General features: G+C 35.8%; 1 pseudogene; it reads right to left on the minus strand.

The window, feature by feature from the left end:
* Positions 1-20,842: 20,842 nt before the first annotated feature.
* LOC149212716 (auxin-responsive protein SAUR50 pseudogene) lies at positions 20,843-21,313 on the minus strand (annotated as a pseudogene).
* Positions 21,314-22,126: the final 813 nt, after the last annotated feature.

Below are 22,126 nucleotides of genomic sequence, written 5' to 3' on the forward strand. Positions count from 1 at the left end.
ACAGGTAATGGTGTATACAGTCCCGTGTTTTGACTGTGACCCTTCGCTAACTGGCACACTTTACATCTGGTCACAAATCGCTATACATCCCTTCGCATTCTTGGCCAAAATAAAAAATGGCTGAGCTGCTCGAGTGCCTTGTCTATGCCAAAATGTCTGGCTAGACCTTCACTGTGCTTCTCCCGAATAATATTCTCTCTCATCGAGCAGTCAGGAATGCATAGCTGTCCTCCTCTAAACAGCAGTTTATCTTGCAAGTTGTAGTCCAACCATGGACTATTAACTCTCACCAAGGGATTCTGAAATGCCTTGTAGGCCTCCTTAAAATCTGTGTCAGTCTGATATAAATCTTCCAAGTGCTCAAAACCCAACACTTATACAATACTCTCCTGCTAAAGTAAGGCCCTCCTACTCAATGTATCCGCCACCTTGTTGGCCTACCCGCTGATGTGTTTCAACACAAAGGTGAAACTCTGCAAATATTCCACCCACTTGGCATGTTTGTGATTCATCTTCTGCTATGCATCACATACTGCAGTGCAGAATTATCCGAAAACAACACAAATTCATTTCCTAGCAAGTAGTGTCTCTAATGCTTCAGTGCTTGGATGACAGCATCGAACTCCTTTTTGTAGGATGAATATTTCTGCCTGTTTTCATTTAACTTCTCACTAAAAAATGCAACAGGTTTATCCTCCTGGCTGAGTACAGCTCCAATAGCCATACTGCTAGCATCACAACGAACCTGAAAGAGATTTTTAAAATCTGGCAATCTCAGGATCGGTCTCTCTATGATCTTCTTCTTTAGTAGCTGAAAACTCCTCTCCACTACATCATTCCATCGAAAAGGCTAACTGGCCTTTTTAATAGTGTCCAACATAGGTGCGCAGATTTCACTAAAATTTCTTATGAATTTCTGGTAAAAACTCGGCAGCCCATGAAAACTACGTACCTCAAATAAGCTTTTCGGGGATGGCCAATTAACTATCGTTGCAATCTTCTCCGGATCCATCTTCAGCTCGTTTTCTGCTATTACAAAGCCCAAATAAATCAAATCCTTTTGCAGAAAAGTACACTTTTTTAGATTTATCAGCAGCTTATTTTGCTGCAATTTTTCCAGCACTTTCCCAACCTGTCGAAGATGCTCCTCCCTTATGTTGCTGAAAATTAGTATGTCGTCCAGGTACACTATCACAAATTTTCCGATGTATTCTTTCAGCATTTCATTCATTAACCACATAACTGTACTGGGTGCATTACTCAGTCTGAATGGCATAACCAGCCATTCATACAGTCCCTCATTAGTCTTGAAGGTTTTCTTCAACTCATCCCCCTCTCAAATTTGGATCTGATGATACCTGCTCTTCAAATCTATCTTAGAAAAATATGCTGCACCACTTAAGCAATCCATCATGTCGTCCATCCGTGGTATTGGAAACTTGTACCGAATGGTGATTTTGTTGATGGCCCTTGAGTCTGTGCACATCCGCCATTCTCCTCCTTTCTTGGGAGCGAGAACCATTGGAACTGCACAAGGGCTCAAACACTCCCTTATCAATCCTTTGTCTAGCAGTTCCTGCACCTGCTTTCTAATATCCTCATTGTCTTAGGGGCTCATCCAATATGCTGCCTTATTTGGGAAACTTGCTCCAGGTATGAAGTCAATATGGTAACTTATGCTTCTTTTGGGGGGCACTTTTGTTATTAGGAAATCTAGTGTCCACTCAGAGCTACTAGTCCCACTAAGACTGGTAGCTATCTTAGAAACAAACAAACTAAAACTACTTTCACTTTCCTTTATGAGAAGTATATAAGAGGGCAACAAAGGACACCAACCTCAGTCTTGCGCTTGGTTCCTTGCTTGGTTCCTCTCCCTTCTGACAGATCCTTGCCTCTTTTCCTTCGTCTACCCAGCTTCAAAGAGTACTTGTGGAATCAAAGCAGCATAATACTATCGAAGAACAGAGATCTACAATCATAAACAATACATGACCAGATATATATTGACCACACAAATGCATATATCATCAAACATACAAGAATGTGGAGGAAAACTTGAATAACTTTATTAATATCAAGAATAGCAAAGAGGATTACAACCAATTGTTCTGACCCAGCATCATCCTCCCAGCATGAAAGCCCTTCTTCACCTCATGAAAAGCTTAGATCACCCAACACTATGATGTTGCACCAGGAAACCAACAACACTTCCTTACAAGATACAAAATTCTAGCCTCTGGATCTCTGGGATGAGGGATCCATATATAGATTATTGTAGGGGGGTGAATCAGCTTCTGGGATTTTGATCAGTGTCCTCTCTCTGATAGTTCTTGATTCCACTTGGAGATTGATGATCTCTTACTCATCCTTGGGCTAATTCAGAGAGGCAAGTGCCACAGGAGAAGTTTCTGGAAGATTCCATGACGATCCACCTTGCAAACTGTCTCTGCCATTTGTCTATTCTCGCCCTTCGCACCCCACAGAAGGGCTTTCCAGTATGCATCACACCCTTTACACTGAGCAGGTGGGATGCATCGCACCCTCTGCACTGGGCAGTCTGTACGGTCTAGCTTTGACCAGTTCTGAGCATTTTTCTGTGGAGAACTTCTGGGAGATGATGTAATCATCTGACCTTGTTCCTTTAGGGTGTGAAGCAACACTTTTAGGGACTTAGGAGCCCTTGGTTTATGGACATGTATGATTGGGGTTGCAATGCCCAAAAATGTCTATAACAGCTGCCCCCTAAAGCATGAGGTCGTTAATCTTTTGATGTCGGGTGAAATGCTTTATCATGAGGATCTAAAGTTTTTTCGAGCTGGAAGGCGACCTGTAATAAGATACAATACAATACATTATTTCCATAATATTTTCATGATCTAGCTGAGGCGGACATTCCCATTCTCAGCTTTATAAATTCATTTTCATGTACATAAGACAGACAATCGTCTGTGAGGCAGACTGATGATTTTGATAGAGCCATCATCCTTTGATTCGGATGATCATCTATGCAGCGACGATGTACATTTGATGTCTTTATTTTCCTGAATATGTCACAGCCCAGATGGATGAAACTAGATCCAAGGTCTTCAAACTTGTCAAATTTTCACTCGAAGTACAAGTCGATCCATGTGAAAGATGTTTTGGAGTCAAAAATTGAAAGACATCGCCTGATTACCAGCCAATGATGTAAGTTGTTAACGGGCGCGAGAGGAATCACCGATAATGATGATGACCCTCAAGGTACTACAGTACAATTCGTGTGGTGTGAAAAAGGAACTTGGCGTCGAACACCATGCAAAGTCTTTCAGTCAAAGGCCATTGATGTAAACCTATCGCCGGAAGTGAGAAACTTTCCATTGAGGCATGCAAGCTTCAAAGTACTGAAAAGGTTGTTCCTAAGTTGACTTCTTGGATAATGAGCTGATGTCAACAAGAAGTGAGCCATCGTAGGAAGGCCTTAATGAATCCCACATCTATGACACAGAACGGAGTAAATGATTTTGGAAGAGAAAACGATCTAATGATACAGGGTTCAGGGTGGTAGTCATGAAAGAATGGAGCGTGAATGTATTGCAGCATATGAGACACAACTGAATTCTCTGAGCGACTTCTCTTGAACATACCGGCGACACTGACATGGATTGGTAGCGTTAACCCAAGATATGGATGGTGCGATGGACCAATGGTGACATGACCGGTGAACGGAATAACCCAAGCCGACTCGGACGTGGAATGAAAGTGTCATGTTCAAGAGCGACTTGCTACCAATAAAGTTTCTTCAAGTTTTCTTCCCAATTTTTCCCCAGTCATTGCTGACTAGTACCTCTTTATTTTTATCAAGATTGAGGAGGATAACATATGCTTGTTCTATAATTTGCCCTTTGGGAAAACCCGTTGCTATGTTTTAACGAGCCTAACGACAGTGAAACTCGTTCTTGTCTATATGGACAAGTTTGTCGCTATTGGTCTTAACGAGTTTAATGACAAAGATAACTCGGTCCTTTTCAATTTTAAAGAGTCTGAAAGGGACGCAAAGGAAACTCCAATGATCCTTTTTCGTCATATACTCCCGCAAGTCCTAAAAAGTATAAAATAATACAAAAGGGATGAATTTTCGATAACTTTAACGAGCCTAACAAAACAGGCGCTCGATCTTTTTGTGTAATAATCCCTCAGGTCCAAAAAGATTAAAATCTAGAGGAGGGATAGCACTCCTGGTAGATTTAACGAGCTGGAGAGGTCAACTGCTTGGTAATCTTTTCATATTTTATGAATTAGACGAAAAGAGCTTAAAGAAGGCTCATTTTTTTAGGAACGAGTGATAATTTCGGGTAGCAGCTGATTCCAGGTAACGTTTGGAATTTTCCAATCACGACAGTGTCATAAGGATGGCTAACAGGATCACTCTTCGTAGCTATTCCTCAAAAGGGGTAAACAATCAAATGGAGGTGAACGATCGGCTAAAACAGAGTGGAGGTGATGGTAAGAACATGACCAGGGCTCAAAAGTTGATGATAATGCATTCACAATGGTTATTTACCGAAAATTGGTTCATTTTTTAATGAGCTTAAACTATGGAGGAAACATTTGCTCGTTGCTTAGGTTTAATTTTTAACGAGCTTGAACTTCGCATAAGAACTGCTCATGCTAGTCATATAATAAGGATGTCTCATCGACAGATTCACATTTTTAGGGAGCTTGCACCTTTCGAAGCTATGCTCCGTTGCCTCTCGTATGCAAGCTAGGAATGACCAACTACGCTCCTCTACTTAACTACCAAGATCACTACCAAGGTTAGGTAGGAAAATTTTTCCTTTACTTTGCTGGTGCCATCTGGCCCCTGCAAAGATGAATGGTCGACTCGACCACTCACCTGACTTAGGCAGTTGAAGTTAGTGGAACCATAGAGTTAGTGTTATGTTGGTCACTTTTCACTTGCTCACAAAAGGTTTGCATGCCCCCAGGTATAGTGAAGTAAAGTTTCCAGGTTACCATTTAGAAGTTCTCGCGTTCGCAAGATAGTTTCCATCTGCACAGCAGACAGAAACACTTCCTCGGCTTAGTCCATTTGGACAAAGGCTCCAATCACCTAACCTTGACGAAGGAATCTTATCTCGGTCTAACTCCCTCTTCCTATACGGATGCGCGTCAGACTAGTTATATATCCTTCGCGGAAACTTACCCTATACCCAGAGTTTCCCTGCCGAAACAGACCAGGGTGCATGCCCCCTAGGTTTCAGTCATGTCCCCCTGAATTACTCGCGCTATTCAGGTGGACGGACCGGAGATTGATGGGACATTCCTTACGTGAAAAGACCATTGAGGGATGGAATTTGACTATTAGCTATGTGTGAGCTGAGGAACGAAAGCTGGCCTACGAGCTGGACCACTCGGCCTTCATGCGGAAAACACATTACTCTAAAGAGTGAGAAGACAATGGCTCCCATGCTATAAATATAGTCGCTCCCAAGGAGTAGATTATAATCAAGAGGTCCTTGGTATACCATTACGTTCATATAAACGGTTTTCCTTCTCAACATTATAGGTACATTGGGAAGGATCCCTAACGGTCGACTGGTTCCTTTGTCGAAGCTTGTCAGATTTCTCATCTTAGGTAGAAGCGATGGCGAACCAAGCACTTTCCAAGCAGGTGAGGAAAGGATACTCACAAAAGCCCCTTCATCTATGATGGTACCGACCATGACCATTTTGTAAGCTTGTACAATGATTCGGAATGGTACACTAGTCGGTAAACGGGGTCTACCTAGTAGATTCCAATCGAAGGAAATGACTAGGTTGCTTGGAGGTGGGACCGAATAGACGGCTGGATATGACTTTGACGAACTTCCTTCCTGCAGTAAAGGAACGGGTAGATTGTCCCCATGTTCATCAGAGTCTATGTTTACGAAAAGAATTTGAACGGTGTCGTTCTCATTCTCTTTGGTGATTGTATCATCTGAAGATGGACCTTCCGAAGACAAGACTGGGTTGACTGCCGCCTCAACCTTTTGACTTTTGTTTGGTATGGATTCAGCAGGTTTATCTTCAATGATAGATGCTTCGACCGAACACAATGGCGTGTCAGTCGGATTTTCAACTAGTGATGGACTCGGCAAGAGTTTCTTGTATCCAGGAGGAAGCCATAGCGGTGAAGCAGGACAGTTATCCAAGACTCTTTTAGCTTCGTCTAGGAAGGGACAATGGTGGACGACGTGATCGCCTTCACACAATTTACAAGGAAATTTACATTTCCTTTTTTGTCCAAATGCTTCACTTTCACTAGTTGATGGTGTACTTTCAACATGATCTTTAGAGGTTGATGACACCAGATTGTGCAAACGAGGAGACCAGTCCCTTAAGATCCAAGGGATGCAAGGACAATCTCGATGATAGTGGTCTCCTTTGCAAATGACACATGGAGATTTAGGCTTGGACGGTGCAGTGTGTGGATTTTCACTAGACAATGCCCGGTCACCCCTTTTTGCCTTTGGCTCCTTCTTCTTCTTCTCTTTCTTCTCCTTCCCCTTCCTCTCCTTCTTAGTTACTTGATTTTTGGCTTTATTAGCTTCATTAAGCAAAGAGGAAGGAGGAGAGGGAGAATTGGACGAAGTAGAAGGTTGGGGGGGTAACTTTAGTATCATCTAGTTGCTAACTCGATTGCTTAGGAACCATGGTGTTCTGAACGACGGAGGTCGAGAAGAGCCATATTGGCAAGCTAATCGTCAATCCTGGAAGCGATAATGTGGCCATATGAGGTGCACCAACATCTCCCCAAGAGGAGAAAGGACTAGGATTTCCTCCAAGGGGAAATCCTTGGTTGGTGGACTCTATTTTCCTCAACCTAAGACCAACACAGGAATGGTGATATTATTCCAATTAAAATAAATTTTAGACACTTTGACACAAATTGTTTTTTCAATTTTTAAGAGTCGAGAAAAAAAAAAGATGACTCTATTTGCCTTCGATTTTTAATGAGCTTGAAGTGACAAGTGCTGAGATGGACCTTTTCCTTTAAGGAGTCTAAAAACGAACGAAAGAGACTACTCTGGAAATCTAGACAGAGGGATTACCAAACCAATCGAAAAACTGTAGAATAATTTCTACAGTACGGTAGTCAATCTTCCCAAATGTTGTGTTCAGTGCATTGCGATCGATAGGGTGGCAGACACGGCTTCCTATGGATAAAGGATATAGCCTATTATGGTCTCCCAATATATACTCGATGGTACGTGGGAGCACAAGTCTGTACTGGCACTTGTCATCTCAAAGAGGAGGAATCACCCAACCAACAATGAAAGCGATAGTTACCAGGCTTTACGACACCGGAATACGTCTCTAGCCTAGACTTCTAGACGTTGTGCGTTAGGTTCCAAAGCGTTTTTATGTTCATTAAATTTATTTTACAGTTAATCTTTCTTAAGAAATTTCCCTTTCAGGTTCACTACGTGATGTAGATATATAATTCCTAAAATGCAATCTAAGATGATAAAAAATCGTTTAATCTTCTTTTTGTAATGAAAATCTTAGCTACTAAAGAAAGAGAGATAATATTCTTTCAACATAGAGTAGAGAGCACACACTAGATGCACTATCCTAAATCAAACCAACAAGCAGTCTAAATGCAAATGCACATGCATGTATTTGTTTTTCAGCTTTCTTAATGTGTGAATGACAAGAAGAATGCTAAGTACAAATCTGAATTATCTTTTCAAAGCAACAGTACTAACAAATTTCTCTTCAAAAACGAAAGGAAGATAATGACGACACTTTGCTATTTTGAACTGAGAACTGCTTTCGACACTTGAAAAACTACTAATTAAAATCAAATACAAGAGTAACTGTATAATCGACCATCAGGAACAATAGAGTTCTTTTCTTTGACTGAAAATGACACTTGCGACACTTTCAAATCAAAAGACGACAGTTTGATTATGCTACTTTTTGTAAAAGAGAACTGTAAATGGTGCACAATACATAAAAACATTCATAATTCTTTGTACTATGGAGGTGGAATCATGCAAAGGAAGGGAGTTTCCACAGTGGGATACTGATCACAGATAGAAAAACTCCTAAATAAAGCTGAAGAGAGTGAACACAGAAACCAAAATCTGAGAGCAGAAGAGGTCTTATCTGATCAGCGCACCAGCAACATAGGGAAAGTGCGATGCAACACACCTACTACACACAGGAGGCGTGATGCATCCAGATTACCAAGAGGAGAAAGTGCGATGATCCAGGGACGAGACTTCAACTTGGTTCTTGGTCACATTTTGCAGCTTAGTTCATGGATTTAGGCCGAGCTAATGATAGTCAGTAAATAGAAATCACAGGGGCTGATCTAATGAGGTTACTAGAGCCACCACTAGGGAAATTAGAATGTTTGCAAATCGATTGTTCAGTTTATAAACAAAACCCGGAGATAGACTGAAGCAGCATTGATCTACTTTGCACTTGCATAGCAAATGCAGTTCGAAGGCTAGCTGGCTTAACTTCAGGCTTCAATTATAAGTTTATAAAACAAACAAATATAGATAAGCAAACAATCTATTCGCTCCCCAGTGGAGTCACCATTTTGTTATTGGGAATTCTAGTGTCCACTCGGAGCTGCTAGTCCCACCAAGACTGGTAGCTATCTTAGAAACAAACAAACTAAAACTACTTTCTCTTTCCTTTATGAGAAGTAGATAAGAGGGGAACAAAGGACACCAACCTCAGTCTTGCGCTTGGTTCCTTGCTTGGTTCCTCTCCCTTCTGATAGATCCTTGCCACTTTTCCTTCGTCTACCCAGCTTCAAAGAGCACCTGTGGAATCAAAGCAGCATAATACTATCGAAGAACAGAGATCTACAATCATAAACAATATAAGACCATATATATATTAACCACACAAATGCGTATATCATCAAACATACAAGAATGTGGAGGAAAACTTGAATAACTTTATTAATATCAAGAATACCAAAGAGGATTACAACCAATTGTTCTGACCCAACGTCATCCTCCCAGCATGAAAGCCCTTCTTCACCTCATGAAAAGCTTAGATCACCCAACACTATGATGTTGCACCAGGAAACCAACAACACTTCCTTACAAGATACAAAATTCCAGCCTCTGGATCTCTGGGATGATGGATCCATATATAGATGATTGCAGGGGGGTGAGTCAGCTTCTGGGATTTTGATCAGTGTCCTCTCTCTGATAGTTCTTGATTCCACTTGGAGATTGATGATCTCTTACTCATCCATTGGCGAATTCAGAGAGGCAAGTGTCACAGGAGAAGTTTCTGGAAGATTCCATGACGATCCACCTTGCAAATTGTCTCTGCCATTTTTCTACTCTCGCCCATCGCACCCTACAGAAGAGCTTTCTAGTATGCATCGCACCCTTTACACTGAGCAGGTGGGATGCATCGCACCCTCTGCACTGGGTAGTTTGTATGGTCCACCTTTGACCAGTTCTAGGCAGTTTTTTGTGGAGAACTTCTGGGAGATGATGTAATCATCTGACCTTGTTCCTTTAGGGTGTGAAGCAACACTTTTAGGGACTTAGGAGCCCTTGGTTTATGGACATGTATGATTGGGGTTGCAATGCCCAAAATGTCTATAACAAGTTTATCTGGCAAGTCATCCACCACTATATCGGTAATCTCCTAAAACGTCTGCTGAATTTCTGTGGGTAAATCTGACACCTCTGTATGCAACAGTACCGTCTTTGCTCTCCTTACAACAGCATAGCTCACCTCGTTGTCTTCAACTTGTTTCATAAACTATTTTCTGCTCATTAACAATACTCTTGTCTCACTTGTCCGTGTTGTTTCTTCCTCCTTGATGGGCACAAGCGTGTGCTTGATTCCATCCTTGACAAACTTATAGCAGTTTGTCTTTCTGTCATGTACCACTTCCCTATCATACTGCCATGGCCTGCCTAGCAGTATGTGACATACATCCATTAGCATTATGTCACAAATGACCTTATCCTTATATCTACCTATATGAAATTCCACTTCGCATTGTTCATCTACCAGCAACTGATGTCCTTTTTGCAACCATGAAACTTTGTAAGGGGTGGTATGTTTTAACCGCTTCAACCCCAACTTTTCCACCATCTCTATGGCCACCAAGTTATTTGTACTACTGCTGTCAATAATTAGCTTACAGCACTTACCGTGTGATTTACAAACTGTCTGAAACAAAGCTTTCTGCTAAGTTTGTTCGGTGGTTTCTTTGGCTGGTTTTAACAACACCTTATTCAAAACTAGGGCTTCTCCTATTTCTGGAGCATTTTCTGCTTCTTGGGGAGGTGCCTCTGCTTCTTTTGGATGTGTGACATACGCACCCCTCTATCTAGCTTGGTCTACCTTAGGACACTCAAATGATCTGTGTCCCCACTTGTAACACCTGTAACATTGGTAACCAGCTCCTCTGCCTCATCCATTTCCCCTACCTCGCTGATATGGCCTACCACCTTTCGTATTGTCACCTTTTTCTGCTGATCCAGAAGCTTTAGAATTGCTGCCTTCCTCATTACTGCTAGCAGTTTGCCAACTGCCATAGGACTAGCCTCTTCCTCTGCCTGTTCCTTGTCCTCTCGTGGCATTTTGCTTTCTACTAATTTTCTCTTCAGCTTTCATAGCACTCTGATATGCTTCTTCAATTTTCTTTGGAGAAAGAATACTAATTTCATCTAAAATTTCTAGCCTTAAACCATTTACATACCTGGTTGTCTTCTCCGGGGTATCCTCTGTATAACTGGCCCTTACGTTCACTTGATAAAACTCTTCAGTGTTCTCCCTTACTGTCATTCCTTTCTGTTTCAGATTATGCATTTGCTTGTTCCGTGGAATCTGGTAATCTTTAGGCAGAAATCTGCCTTTCAACTTGGCCACCATCCTTGACCAATTTTTGATCGACAACTTGTTCAGTCTCCTTCTCTCTATTTGGACACTATCCCACCATAGGGATATGTGTCCCTTCAACTTTGTCGTAGCAAACTTAACTCTGCGGTCTTCAATGACCTCCTCACACTCAAAATACTTATCCAGCTCACTGATCCAGTCCAACAAAACCTCTATGGACAAACTGCTGTCATAATTTGGGAGTTTTGGTTTGGGTTTACTACTTTCCATTAAGACCGACCTTAACAGTCTCATTTTCAGACCCTCTCCATCCGATCCATCTGTTGTCGCTACAACTTCCTCTTCGCTATCATCACCTATCTCTAGATCCTTTCTTTTCCTAGCTTCAACTGCCTCCCAACAGGGTAGTAAGAATCCTGATCTCCTCTCTCAGTCCTTCCTCTGCTATCCTCCGAACACCTCTTCCACAGCCTCTCCTTCCTACCTCCATTTCTTTAGCCAATTCCAATGCCTTGCTCTAATACCACTATGATGGGACCAGCCCAACAATGTTTAGGTTAATCACTAATTAAATGATGTAAATAATGATTAAACTGTGGATTAGGTTATAGTTAAAGACTTGACCTTGGATATTTCTGGAATCTAATGTGTTGGTAATTATGAGCGTAGTTATTATGCTGTATTGTGCCTTGGGTTGCGTTTCCTGCTCCTCGTTCACGCCAAAACCTTCCCTCCTACCATCACTCAGTCATTTCTGCTCTTTGCTCCTTGTTGTCGAGGGTTTGCTCTAGTAAGGTTATGCCGCCTATGCATGTAGCTACGCTACAACTGTTGGGCGTGCTAGTCAGGGTTACTTTGCCTGAACGTTTAGCTCTTGCATTCACCTTATGGTCTTGGCACGTTATCCAAACAATGAGGGTTTTTTCGCCTGTGTATTTATTCACGTGTGATTCTTATGCAACTGACTTGTCTTTGCTCCACAGTCTCTATTCTGGTATGAGCTCGTTTTGCTGGTAAATCTCAGTGGTTTTGGCATGCATCTAGCTTACAAAACAATGGCGCTCTCCTGTCTTCGGCTCCACTGCAGGGAACTTTGTCCGTCCATGATTGACTTTTCTCTTTTTGTTGTTCTGCTTCTAATGTTGTTGCTCCTTTGTCTCAGTCAATGTCTGGAATTCGTGGCTCAATGGCCTGTGCTCTATTCACGCTGTGAACCCTTCAGGTAAGGAAATGTATCCCTTCCTTGTATAAATTCATGCACTTCTTTTTTCTCCCATTGTTGACAGTTTACTCAAAGTCTGGTCTTGGTTCTTTTGTAGGCTATGGGTTTGCAGTTGGGTGTGCCTAGAGTAGTCTATTCGGCTTTTGCTTGGTAGGCTCTGTCACCGTCACCAATTTTTGGTTTTAGAGTTAGGGCCTGTAATTTAGAGGGTCTCGTTTCCTCAATGCTTGTCGTTGATGTCTTTCAGCTATAGTCCAGCCTCTTGGTTCATTTTTAATGCAAGCTCTCTTAGCCTTTATGCTTGTTGTCTATAAATTTGTGCAAAATAGGAGCTATTTCCAAAAACCCTCATCTAGGTTTTGTTGGCCGTCGGTTTTGTGACTGTTCATAGGTTATATTCGAGCTCTGCTATGTATATTCAGAGATTTTCATGTTATAATTGAAAGGAAATTTCAGAGAAAATGTTGGCTTTGAATTACCTCTGTTTTAATGGTAATTTTTTTATTGTTGTTCCTCTTGTTCTGGCTTGAATGCCCTCAAACTGTGCTTGTTATCTCGTGGTTATATTCGTAATTTCTTCAATGGCCCAAAAGTACTATAGTCACTCTCGTATTCGTTCAGATGGATGGATTTGAAATTGAGAAAATGATGTCTGGCTTGTATGACTATGCGTATATGCTTAATTTTCCCGAATTGTTTGCGTTTGTTCTTGTACATTAAATGCTGATTTCTCTTCATGGGTTACAAACCCTCATTCTGGAAATTCATTACAGTCTCAACTATCTGAACTCTGTCTCTTTAAGAAAAGAAAAAAGTAGACAAGATAGTGTGCCTGTACTGTGTCGATTACTCTAATTGTTCAGTGAATTAGGAAGCAATAAAGAAAAATATGTGATTACACAGATGGATTCGAATAAAATTGTCTGCTCTTTTATTATCAATGCTTGTATGCTAAATGCTGAACCTTTTTAATGATTTTCTCATTTACATTTATATCCTCTGTTCACAGCTACCTGAACTGTGTTGTTACTTTTTCAGTTGTAATTCTTATTAGTTACATAAATATGCATGTATTTGGTTCTGCCTATACTACAAGATTTTACATTAGACATATTTGCCTTTTTCCTTTGAAATGACAGAGGAGTTATTAATCTACTATTTATTAAAGACAAATGAGTTAACGACCCTAATCGACCAAACTGTCTTTAACTAATACCGAGATTAAAAAGAAAACGAAGTCCTACATCCTACTTTGACAAACTGAACATAAAGAAACCAATTTGCTAATACAAATTTCCACCTTGGTGGAGACCAATACCCGGTCATGGTGCCCTAGCTGGATGCTCCTGCATCATTCATCGCTCAATAAATCAGAGGATTTAGGAACATGTGGCAGTCATTAAACATGGGAGGACTCATTCGTCATCATTAGCAAAACATGTGGAAAAGTCAAAACACCACATTTGCATTGTAGACGCTCGGATCATTGCTAGGATAGATCATTTCCATCAGCTCAAGCTTAGAGAGACTATAGAGATTGAAAGGAAGCCAAGTGATCTAAATAGAGATGTTGGATGGAAAATTAGCAATTGTTAGATCATTGTCATTTCCTCTTAAGTTTTTATTTATTTCCTTTATATTTATTTATTTATTTCTAGTTTCTTAATTTTTATTATTTATTTGTATTTTTGAACTTTATTCTAATAAGTGATTAATTACTTTATTTTCTTCATTATTGATTGATTTATTTAGTTAATTAATTAATTTTATTTTAAGTTTGACCATTTATTATTTCTATTTATTTTTAAGTTTTTAGAATTAATTTTGTTTACTATTTAAATTTGACCCAAATATTAATTTTATTTTTTAGTGTTTTGATTATTTAGGTTTGACCCATATATTTTTATTTAAGTTCGACATTTATTATTATTATTATTTAATTGATTATTTAAGTTAGATCGAAATATTTTTTTTTATTTTATTAATTGTTTTATAGTTTTGAATATTTATGTTCAAACTAAATATTTTTTTATGTTAGATATTAATTTCATTAAAATTTTCATTTTGATTAATTATTTTTCTTAATTATTTTTCTTAATTCAATATTAACTACTATATTCTAACAATTGTTTCCTTATATTTAAATATTGTTTATCCATAAATAATATTTATTGAGTCAAATCTAACTTTTATATTATAATGGCTAAAAAAAATTCTCTTCATCTATTTAACTTGATGTCAGAATATGGTTCTTCATCTTGTCTTCGCGATGAATCACACTGGATGGTTGGAAACGTGATGACAAAACTCTGATGTGATTTTTACCGAAAGTTTTCTTACTTTTTAGATTATGATTAGCCATGGTTGAGCATGGTTCTTCATATTTGATAATAGTAGACCATGGTTTACCCTAATTTTCTATCATAGGTTATAATTAATTATGGTTGACCATATTGATTCTCTCTCAGAACAAATAATTATGGTTGATCATGGTTGATTGTGGTTACTATGGTTAATGGAAGGTGTTCATGCTTGCTCACAGTTGACTGAGGTCAAAAATGGTTGACCATAGTAGTTTATATGTTGATTATGGTTGATTGAAGATGACCATGATTTCTCATGGTTGACTATATTGCCCATGGTTGACTATGATTCACAAAGATTGACATGGATTACTATGGCCAACTATGATAAAGTTTAATTAACCACAATTAACCATGATTTGATTTATGTTTATCGAATTACAATGTTGAATATTAAATAAGCCCTTAAAAGCTTTATAAATATAAATATTAAACCTTATTCAAAAACCCTAATGTTAATATAATCAACTTTAATATTAATATTAATATTGTTAATGTGATTAATAGATATTCAATCATAATAATAATAATAATAATATTAGTAGTAGTAGTAGAAGACAACTTTATTAATAATAATATTATTTTATTTGTTTTGTAATTAGGTTGTGCCTAGTCCAGGGTCAACTTGCTTATTGGTTGGAAGAAGATTGATCTACCCATGATGGGATGCTTATCATGAGGAATGTGCAAGACTTGGTCGAGCCTACAAACCCCTTCGGAAGTTTAATTCCCCCAAAATGGATTTCATTCCTCAACCCCTCCCCGTGAGGTTTGAACTTTTCACTTGGAAATAACTAAACCCCATGCAAACCAAATAGTCTATGCCTCATAGGTTACTAATATTAATATTTTTATTATTAAATATTTTTAAACATTGACTATGATTGATCAAGGTTGAGATTGGTTGAATAAGGTTGATGAAGGCTAACTTTGTAGACCATTTTCAAGAGGTCTATGAGTCAATAAATTTGATTATTAATTATAATAAGCATAGGGTTGACCAATTTTAATCATGATTAACTATTAATAATATGTTCAATTATATAATAATAATAATATAGTCAACCTTATTATTATTAGTTGTCAACTTTATTAATATTAATATTAATATTGTAACATTATTAAATATTAAACTTTATTCACTAATCCTAATGTTAATTTTATCATTAAATCTTATTAATATTAATGCACATTAATTAATATAGTCAACCTTAATAGTAATAATAATATAATTATTGTTAATGGTATTAATAATATATTCAATCATATAAGACAGCCACAATAATAATAATATAGTCGATCTTATTATTATCAGTAGTCGTCAATCTTTATTAGTATTATTATTATTTTATCCTTGACTAAGGTTGATTATAGTTGATCAGCTAACGATTGTTGATTATGGTCAACTAGGGTTGACTATAGTTGAACATTGTTTACTAAGCTTGACTGAAGATTATTGAGATTGACTATGGTTTACTATATAAAAGTTGACTATATTTGATTTGGTTATCATGTTGTAACATTGTGATTTCTTCATCGCAGTGTGAGATCATTTTTTTGTTCGTCACATTGTCATGTTGTTTTTTTTTGTCACAATGTTACATTGATTTTTTGTTAATATTATTTAACATTTTTTTTAATATTAATATTAATATTATTAAAACTTTTTAATCCCTCACTAAGGTTTACTAAAGTTAACTCTACTTGATCATGGTTGAGGAGGGTTGAGTATGGTTGATTATGGTCAACCAAGGTTAACTATAGTTGAATATATTTTACTAAACATGACTAAGGAAGACTAAGATTGACCATGGTTGGCTATATAAATGTTTACTATAAAGGTTGACTATGTCATCATGTTGTGACATTGTTATTTTTTCGTCATGGTGTGAGATCATTATTTTTGTACATCACATTGTGATGTTGATTTTGGTTCATTGTATTGAAATGTTGATTTTTTGTTTGTCACAATGTGACATTGACTCATTGCTTATCACATTGCAACATTTATTTTTTATTTGTCGTATTGAAACCTATTTTTTTTCATCATGATGTGATGAGAATAATTTCCCTTTTTGATTAGTTTAACTTTGTCTTCATGTTGTGACATTATTGTTTCTTTGTCGCAGTCTGAGATCATTAGTTTTATTCATTTCATTGCTATGTTGCTTTTCGTTCATTATATTGAAATGTTGATTTTTTGTTTGTCACATTTATTTTTTGTTTGTCAAATTGCAACATTAGTTTTATATTTTTCGCTTATTTTTGTTCATCACAATGCACAAAATTTGTATTTCCATGTTCAATATGCTTTCACTATTGAAAAATGTTATAAAATTTATATTAAAATTAAATACATAAAAACTTAAATATTAATTAAACCTTAAACCTTATCTAATACAAACCCTAAACTTATTAAATATAAATTTAAAGTTTATTAAATACAAACTTTAATATTAATATTATTAATAGACATTATTATTGCACTTTACTACTATAGTGTTAATCCTTTTTAAACTTACATATTAAATAAATCTTAAATTTGGTAAAATATAAATCCGAAGAGAATTAATAATAATATTAATAATATACTTTATCATATTCATATTATTAGACATTTTAAATCCTTAATTAAGGTTGACTAAAGTTGACTAATCATTGTTGATTAAGACTAACTATAGCTAATTACGCTCAACCAAGTCTAATTATAGTTGAATATGGTTTATAAAGATTGACTAAGGATGACCAAGGCTTATTATGGTTAACCATGGTCAACATATGGTTAGCTGCGACTAACTAAGGTTAAATAAGGTAGATTATAATTAACTATGGTCAATTGTAGTTCATTATGGGTGAACCTAGATCAAATTAGTAAGCCTAACTCAAAGGTTGTCTAAGAATACCTATGATTGACTATCATTTTGGATACCGTAGGATATATTTAGTATGCATGAACATTGCTAATCATGGTTATCAATATTTAATACTAAACCTAATAATCCTAGGCCAACCTAGTAAATCTATAACTTACTAAATCTAGGTCATAGTTCGACTAAGGATACCTTCTTAATTTTGTATGCCTTAAAGGTTGACTATGGTTGACCATGGTTGACTAAGATAAACCAATGTGGACTATAGCTGAATATGACAAAATAAGATTGAGTACGCATGACTAAAGTTGACTATAGATGAATAAGGTTAACTATGATTTGGTTAACCTATAGTTGTCTGTGGTTAACTATGGTCAACTTTGGTTCACTCAAATTGAACATTGTTCACCATGGTTAACTAAAGTTAAAGAAGGTTGACTAAAATTAACTATGGTTGACTAAACTTAATAACATGCATTGATTTCTGTTTTACAATAATTCAACCATGAATAAAATAATTGAATTATCATTTTAAATAATATGTTCACTTACTTGAAACTTTTGCTTCTTGAAATTGTAAACTATTTGTAATTAACTACATTTTTATTATCTCATTTTCCATCGTTGAACATTGCTAGTCACTTTGCATTCAAATGAGGTAATATAAAACAACTACTATTGAAACTTACTACGTGTTGAAGACTTCATAAGTCACAATGATAGAATTTGGAGAAAATTACTCTTAATATTGGAGATCAAGAGAGACAAGGTTTAATGTTTACTACAATAGCTCAAGTTAAATATTTGAATGGTCTATGATTTCAACTGCTCTTTTCATATGGTTGATATGAAAAAATGGAAAAATTATAGATGTGACAATACAAACAATAGAATAAAATAGTTTGAGATTGGTCACAATGAAGACTGTTTGTAATTCACTGCATTCTTATTATTCACATTTCTTATCATTCAACATTGTTACATTGTCACTTTTCATTCAAACTCTATATTTCATCATTTTTCAACAGTCATGTGAGTAATAGTATATATCATCTTAACAAACTGAGTAACTAAGAAAATTTAAAATTAAATGACCAAATCTCTTTTAGACATATTATGTGTGACTGTGCACAATTTAAACCAGCCTAAATCTATTTTATCCCCACAACAAAAGGGATCAAATCTATGGAGGTGTAAACATTTCCTCCCATTTTTTACTGAAGAAAAAGGATTACACATCAAGAGATTTGATCGATCCATAAATAGATCAAGATAATATAAAAGTTTCAATGATTTATAGTTTTCTTAACAATTATCTTGTAATGGTTATACAATAATTTATGATTGCAATATCTATGCAAATGTTTGTAAAATTTATTCTTAAGAAAGTTTTTTAGTTCTTATTTTAAATATATAAATGAATTTAAAATTAATTTTAATTTTAATTATTTTAAATTTTATTTTAAATATATAAATAAATTTAAAATTTAAAAAATATAGATAAAATTTTGTAATTTTAATAATTTAAATTATAATTCCAACCTGATGGTAAAGAATATGCACTTGTAATCTATTCGTAACCTAGACTCGAGTGTGAGAATGGTTAAGATAAATGATGGAAGCAACGGTAAAGGCATCTTGCTTTGCTAAACACCAAAATGGAGACAATCTATGAATCCTAGACTTTGCGTATTGGCACTGGGTTCTCAACAGTTGATGTCACGTTAAAGGTGGCGTACTGGGTTCTCAACAATTGATGTCATGTTCAGGGATTTATAGCATAGTTACTACATTTGGCCGAATGGGTTTGAAGAATTCGACAATTCGATGTGATTCGGCGATTAATTCGCTAAAATTCGGTTCAGTATATATCATGGTCTCTCAAATTTGATTTTTAAATTTTCTTTTCCAGAAGTCGTCGTCCATTTTTTGCGCATCAGTTTCCAGAAGTCGTCTATTTGATAATTATAGAGCAGTTGTGGCCTTTAATTATTTTGTTTATGCTGATGTTTACGAATATTGACGGGTTGAAACATAATTTATATTGGCGGACGTATTGAGTCAAAGGCAATACTGAATAATATGATGTGGATGTACTGAGTCAGACAATACTGAAGAATGAGGCCACAAGAGTTTCTAATCGCATATTCAGAAAACAGAAAACTTGTTATTGACGCTTTCTTCTACAATATAGCAAAATGATTAAAATTTTCATAGAAAAGTAATAAATAGGTCTATATTAAATTTCCATTTTCACAATAAAAAATATATATATTTTTGGTTAGTTTTCTTAAATTTTAAACTCTTTTTCATATGATATTTTTTAATCTGAGTAAGGAAATTTGAACTATATATTTATAATAAAATTTGAAATAGTTTTTTATTTTATTTCTTTTAACCATTTGAAAGATATCATGTTAATTCTAATTAGATGACTTAGTTTTTTATTTTATTTCTTTTAACCATTTGAAAGATATCATATTAATTCTAATTAGATGACTTTTCATCTATATTTTATTCAGTTAATAATTAGAAAATTAACCAAAAATCGTTACAAGGAACAACTTTATTGGCTACTATTTTTTGATTGATCAATTAGCAATTTTAAGAATATAAGACAAAATTACCCAAAAATCGTTACAAGGAACAACTTTATTGGCTACTATTTTTTGATTGATCAATTAGCAATTTTAAAAATATAAGATATGCATTTTTTTAATTTATGCTAAACATTTTATTCTTCTCATTGCATCTCATTCACCTCCATTGAAAAGTTCTTTTTACTAATCTCTTTATTTAATTCTATTTGCAACTTTTATAATATAACTGAAAATAATTTTTGAGAAGTATTTGAGATTTTGAATGTCAAAATTGTTAATTTAAATCATTCAAAATTAAAAAAAATAAAAAATAATTAATAATAACAATAAGATATATATGACCAATTTTTTTGCCATGATTTTTTTTATCAAATCTAATCCAATTAATTTTATAACACAATTGGAAATGTTCTTATACATAAAAATGATAAATAAAAATGAATTTGTGATGAGTTATCAAGGTTACATCTAGATGAATTTGTGATCAACGAAAATATTACAAAAGCTAAGTAAATCTCATAGTTATGGAAGAATTTTCAATATTTTGAAAATTTGAGAGTCAAAGCTTATCACGGAAATTAACTATTTGACTTCACTCTCTCAAATTTCCTAATTATTTATAAACTTGCAATTGAATTACTCAAAATTAAATTACCATTTCCAAAATATTTTGCAGTTTTCGAAATTGACAAGACAAAAATCTAAAGGACTTGGTTAACAGAGAAAATACCATGAAAATATCATTGAATGGGTTTTACAAAAGAAATATTTCACCTGGAATGCATGGGCAACATGCAATGATATCCCCAAAAGAAGCCCAGCTGTATCATTTTCCTAAATGAATCCTCCCATATCCGCTATTTTATATTAATGTTTACATCGGTTTGCATTGCAGTTTAAGGTGATGCTGACAGCAATCAGCGACATCGATGCTTATATCAACTCCAATATCTTGTCGGACTCCATATTTGGTACCATGGAATCCTTGTTTCCCAAAACAGAAGTTACATATTCAAAAGTCACTCTCTCACAGGGAATGGTAAGTCCCATCTGGTGATGGAATCCATACTCTTCCTCGGCCTTCTTGAGCAGTGCTTGAAAGAGAGGATGATTCAAATAAGTTGTAGGAACTATAAACCGAGCGCGCTCGCTCCCAACGTACACTGCAAAATATCCCTTGGGAACATCTATCGAATTGCTGCCATTGATATGCTCAAATTCATTACAGTCTCCTGTGAAATAACTCATTCTCTTTTTTCTTGGACAGCGGTTGCATCCCAGTGCCTTACTGGCAATGGCAAACCTATATAATTTTGTTGTTATTTTCTTGGAAAACACTACATGAGCTATTGTGTTTCCCATGGAAACAATTCTCAGCAGAGCAGACGATTCATACATGGGCATGGAAATTGGCTTTTTATTATGTAAGACCATGGGAAAGTGGGATTGCACATGAGGCAGGGCGTAGTGCGCGTCCTGACGCGAACGCTGGTCTACGTTTTAGGTTGATGTCAGTTACTGTTATTAGGTAGGATAAGATGCGAGGGATCGTTGTTTTTCTTTGACAAATGCACTCCCCTTTTTAATTTGGAGGACAGTGGAGCCTCTTTGAATGGTCGTAACAGGGCGAAAGGAAAACGTCACGCTTTCGTTTGAATTTAGAGGTTCAATGTGTGAACGATACTTATCAAGTTCAAATTCCAATTTAGATTCGGATTTAATTGGACCCTCTTAAATTTACGCAAAAAAATTATTGCAATATATATCTTAATATTGAAATGAAAAAGAAAAATTATGAATTCTCTGACATTTACTTCTCTGTTAAAGATGTTATAGACATTTTCTGTTTACAATAATTTATATCAAATTTACTTCTCTGTTCAAGATGTTATAGACATTTGCTGTTTACAATAATTTATATCAAATTTACTTCTCTGTTCAAGATGTTATAGACATTTTCTGTTTACAATAATTTATATCAAATTTACTTCTCTGTTCAAGATGTTATAGACATTTTCTGTTTACAATAATTTATATTAAATTTATTAGTATTATGAAATGCTAAAAATATCAACATAAAATTTGATAATATTAATAATAAAATTTTAAAATTAGAGTATAATGTAAATAATGAAATCATAAAGGCCTACAGTATGTTTTAAAATTGTTTCGGCTTGGTTAAGAGAGTTTGTTTTCTTAGGCGTAAAGAAACAGGTG

Source organism: Pinus tabuliformis, chromosome 1_1, assembly GCF_031772625.1.
Source record: "Pinus tabuliformis cultivar Carrire ecotype Pingquan chromosome 1_1, CPIR1, whole genome shotgun sequence".
Classification (NCBI taxonomy): domain Eukaryota; kingdom Viridiplantae; phylum Streptophyta; class Pinopsida; order Pinales; family Pinaceae; genus Pinus; species Pinus tabuliformis.